The sequence below is a fragment of the Penaeus monodon genome, chromosome 40 (assembly GCF_015228065.2).
Source record: "Penaeus monodon isolate SGIC_2016 chromosome 40, NSTDA_Pmon_1, whole genome shotgun sequence".
In the NCBI taxonomy this organism is placed as follows: domain Eukaryota; kingdom Metazoa; phylum Arthropoda; class Malacostraca; order Decapoda; family Penaeidae; genus Penaeus; species Penaeus monodon.
The window spans coordinates 32,223,837-32,228,836 of NC_051425.1; the positions used below are offsets into that span (position 1 = coordinate 32,223,837).

Sequence of the window (5,000 nt, forward strand, 5' to 3'; positions counted from 1 at the left end):
GGAGAACAGAAAACGGTAAGCCTATCCAATTCCTTACAAGGGACGGCAAGGGAGTGTGCGTAGGAGTAAGAGTAAGATAGTGAAGGCAGTGACCCCTAACATCCCCCCCCCCAAGCTATCCCAGTTCTCCTTCTCTATCCTTCCTCCTCTTCACCCTCTCCTCTCCCCCCCCCCCTCCTATTACCCCTCCACCCCAATCCCCGTCCCAGAAACTCCCTCCCATTCCCCATTCTCTCTTCCCTCCCTCCCTCCCTCCATCGCCGCCGCCAAAGGAGAAATAATTTACAGCGATACCCAGCGTAAATCACCCTCATCTCCCCCCTCCCCCCCTTCCCCTCCCCCTAAGAGCGCGTCCAGGGTATGGCAATGTATCACAGGATTATGACGGCGGAGGGGCACTGCCAGGTGACGGGTGGCACCTGGGGGGGGGGGGGACGCCGAGGCCTGATAAGCGCCGGCGGGGGAAGAGAGGGAGGGGAGGAGGGAGGGAGAGAGGGGAGGACGGAGGGAAGGGGGAGGGGGGAAGGACGGAGGGAAGGGAGGGAAAGGGAGAGGGGGAAGAGCGAGGGGAGGAGGGAGAAGGGGGAGAGAATGGAGGGCAATGAGGTACGGAGGGGAGGGAGAGGGAAGGGAGAGGGAGTGAAGAGGGGAAGGTTGGAAGGGAAGGAGGGAAGGAGGGAGGGGGAAGGAGAGAAGGGACGGGGAACAGGGGGAAAGGAGGGGTGAGGGGGGAATGGAGCGAATTAGACACACACACACACACACACACACACACACACACACACACACACACACACACACACACACACACACAACCTCCTTGACGTGCGTCCTGTGCACAGGTAAGCATATTTACCTGTGTGTCTGTACGAGTGTATGCACATATTTGCTTGAGAAGACTGTGTGCGCGACGAGTATCTGCAAATATAAGTGCGTGTGCGGGCGCTCGCGCGGACACATTCGCGGAAAAAAAAAAGATGAAGAAGAAGATGACGAAGAGGAAGAAAAAGATGACAACGAAGAGGTAAAAAAAGAAGATGACGACGAAGAGGAAGGAGAAAGTACAATATCTAACAGAAAAAATAAAGGAAACAAAGTACACGAGAAAGAAAAGAAGCTAAACAGAAGAACAACTAGAAAAGAAAAGAGCATTTCCCGGAGAGCAAAAGAAGCTAAAGAAAAGAAAAGAAAAAAACGAAACAACACTCCAACTTACTTATCGTGCAGGACGCGATGCGACCTGGGACTCATGCAATTGACGGACCACTCGGTGTTGCCATGCTCGTTGCAGATGGTGATGCTGAAGCGGCCGTAGTTGGCCCGGATGAGGTTGATCACGTGACCCGGGTCGCACTCCATGTTGAGGGTGGAGCCCTCGCACGCGTACGCCGTCCGGTAGCGCGGCCGCTCTGCGAGGGAGAGAGAGAGAGGGTCAGTGGAGGGTTCCTTTTAAGGGGGGGGGTCTTTGGTGGTGGTGTTTTTGTTGTATTTGTTGCATTGGGTGTTTGTGCATATTGCTGTTAGTGTTTTCGTGTTGTTGCTGTTGATGTTATTTGCATATTTAAATGTTCAAAATCATTACCATCACCATCGTAATCGTCGAACAAATCGCACCACTAGACTGAGAAGAGGAAAAACAAACAAACAAACAAACACCAGTGCAGCATTATCACGCACAGAAGTACAGACAAAAAAAAGCCGAGCAAAGTACACCATCAACGGGCCAACAACAAAATACACTTCCTCTCCTTCCTTCTCCTCTCGTCACACCCTCCCTTCCCCCTCCTTTCCCCCCCGTCCCCTCATCACTCCTCCTTCCCCCTCCCTTCCTCCCTTCCCCCTCCCCTTTTCCCCCACTCATCCCCTCCCCCCCCTCCCTTAGAAATATGATTCCAAAGGCAACGGTCGCCGACGAGAGGCCGAGGCTCAAAACAGCGGGACAGACGTGAAATGCTGACCGACACACGATAGCCTAATCTCCCTGCGACAGAAGTTTCGGCCGAGGGCGGAACAAGGGAGGAAAAAGTTTTCCTTACAAGACAATAGGAGAAGATGCGATATGCCTCCCCCAGCCCGCATTCTCTCTCCCCCCCCCCCCTTCCTCCTCCTCCCCGATCGAGCAATCCCCCTCCATTCCCATCCGTTGTATCTCTCGTCCGGCGACTTCCCTCTACTCTCCTCCTCCATGGCAACTCTCCCCCACTTCCCTCCCCCCCTTTAGTTAGAGAGTTCCCTCCACTTCTCTTCCCTTCTCTTCCCTCTAAGCAACAGCCTCCACCCATTCCCCTTATCCCGTACCCTCTCCTCCTCCTCCCTCCCAGCCATAGTTTTTAAACCTATTCCCTCCTTCCAAAATAGGAAGAAGAAGCAGAAGAAGAAGCAGAAGAAGAAGCAGAAGAAGAAGAAGAAGAAAAAGAAGAAGCAGCAGAAGAAGAATCAGAAGAAAAGAAGCAGAAGAAGAAGCAGAAGAAGAATCAGCAGAAGAAGAAGAATCAGAAGAAGAAGGAGAAAAAGAAAAGAATCAGAAGAAGAAGCAGAAGAAGAATCAGAAGAAAAAGAAGAAGAAGAAGAAGAAGGAGAAAAGAAATCAGAAGAAGAGGCTGTAAACCAGTACGCTGACTAACACTAACGACCAAATTGTGACATTCAAGGAATCACGAGACAGGCGACCATGTGACACAATCATTTGACACGACATCTCGAAGCGGGCGATATCTTCCTTGAGTCATACATCATGCATGCCGAGACAATGCCATGCACGCGATACCAAAATGAGCTGCATTTTGCTTTTGCAGGTTTCACTGTTTTCTCTTTTAATACGACGAATATCCGAGTTTTTTATTCCTCCCTTTTATTTTTTTTCTCTCTCTCTCTTCTTCCCTAATTCTCCCTCCTTTCCTCCCTCCATCCTACTTCCCAACCCGCCCTCCTTTCCACCTTTCCCTCCCTCCCTCTTCTCTCCCAACCCCTCCACCTTCCTTCCTCTCACCCCTCCCTCTATCCTTCGTCTCCACCTTCCTTCCTTCCTTCCTTCCTTCCATCCCTCCCCCCTCCCACCCACCCCCACCCACCCACCCACCCTCCACCCACCCTCCCTCCCTCCCTCCCTCCACCTCCAAGCAACTATTAATGAGCCAATAGATCTGGGCGCCGGGTCAAGTGCGCCGGAACAAAACACTACGAGCCAGATGCCATTTGGGCGTCAGTCGGGGCATCCTTCATTGTGCGGAGGGCGTGGGGAGGGGGAGGTGGGGCTGGGCGGGGAGAGGGAGGGGAGGGAGGGGGGCTGGGCGTGGGGAGGGGGAGGGGGGGCTGGGCGGGGAGAGGGAGGGGAGGGAGGGGGGCTGGGCGGGGAGAGGGAGGGGGGCTGGGCGGGGAGAGGGAGGGGAGGGGGATGCCGACTCTTGATTAAGTGAGAAATAAGAGAGAAAGAGAAAGAGAGAGTGAGAGAGAGAGTGAGAGAGAGAGAGAGAGAGAGAGAGAGAGAGAGAGAGAGAGAGAGAGAGAGAGAGAGAGAGAGAGAGAAGAGAGAGAGAGAAGAGAGAGAGAGAGAGAGAAGAGAGAGAGAGAGAGAGAGAGAGAGAGAGAGAGAGAGAGAGAAAGGGGATATAATAATAATAAGGTGAAGGAGGTAGAGTGAACGGAAGTGTAGTTTCTCCCCTGTTCGTCCGCTTCTGCCACGAGGCAAGAGAAGGCGAAGGAGAGCGATAATCAAGGAAAGGGGGGAGGGCCGGAGGTAGGGAGGGAGGAAGAGAAGGAGGAAGAGAGGGAGGGAAGGAGGGAGGGAAGGAGGGAGGGAGGGAGGGAGGGAGAGAGGGAGGGAGGGGAGGAGGAAGGAAGGAAGGAAGGAAGGAGAGATAGAGAGAGAGAGAGCGCCGCTTTGGTCATCCTCATAGATCACAGGAGGTTGAATATGTTGTAATTATTGCCTCGATGGCTGCGCGCGATATTGCCAACGTCAGGTCCTCACTTTTTGTTGCTGTTGTTATTGCAGCTCTTTTTTAGACCTTTCTTGCCCCCCCCCCCCCACGCTACATTATCTTTGCGAGAGTCGTTTAACATGAACAAATCAATTATGACGAACGCTGGAACTTTTGCTCATGCAGCTTCAGACAGACACGATGCGAAAGCGTAAGGATTAGAAAAAGAACAGCAGGGGGAGAAAGAGGAAAGAAAGACAGAAAAGGAGGAAAGAGTAGGAGAAAGAGAGAGGGAAAGAGAAAGAGATAAAGAGTAGAAGACGGAATGAGAGAGAGAGAGAGAGAGAGAGAGAGAGAGAGAGAGAGAGAGAGAGAGAGAGAGAGAGAGAGAGAGAGAGAGAGAGAGAGACGGGGGGAGGGGAAAATGGTTCAAAATTCAATCCCCAATCTCTGCGCCGTCAGATTTCGCAGATAGGTTTTTATTTATGTCCGGCGAACGCAGATTAATTCCTACACACACACGGGGCGAGAGAGAGAGAATGAGTGAGAATGAGAGAGAGAGAGAGAGAGAGAGAGAGAGAGAGAGAGAGAGAGAGAGAGAGAGAGAGAGAGAGAGAGAGAGAGAGAGAGAGAGAGAGGGTTGGAGAGAGAGAAAGAGAAAGAGAGAGAGAGAAGGCGACTCGGCAGTATCGCAGCGACTAAACGCAACCGAAACACTTTAAAACAACGACGATTTATCAAGACACACTGGACAAGATAACGAATTTCTTGGATCCACTGAGTAACCCTTTTATCCAGCCGCTCCCTTTTCCCTCCCCCCCCGTCCACCACTCCTCCACATTATCCAATCCTCTCCCTCATTCTTCTCCCTCTCCGTCTTACTCCCCCCCCCCCCATCCATCCTACCACCCTCCACCCTTCCCCCCACACTGTCCTTCTTCTCCCCTAAAAAACGCCTCCCAACCCTCCCCCCCCACCTCCACCCTCCTTCTCCCCTCCCCCCGAAAACATCCTACTCCTCCCCCCTTCCACAAACCACTCTACCAACACCCCCCCTCCCCCCAATCCAACCCCCTTCTT

The 5,000-nt window shown here is 52.8% G+C and overlaps 1 protein-coding gene across 1 annotated transcript in view; it reads right to left on the reverse strand.

Moving 5' to 3' along the window:
* Nucleotides 1–1,409, reverse strand: part of LOC119597743 (adhesion G protein-coupled receptor L2-like) — a 78,417-nt gene extending 77,008 nt beyond the window's left edge. Inside the window, exon 1 of the mRNA XM_037947354.1 lies at nt 1,217–1,409. The gene's annotated coding sequence lies outside the window, so the exon portion shown is untranslated. The remainder of the gene's footprint in view (nt 1–1,216) is intronic.
* Between the last annotated feature and the right edge of the window lie 3,591 nt (nt 1,410–5,000).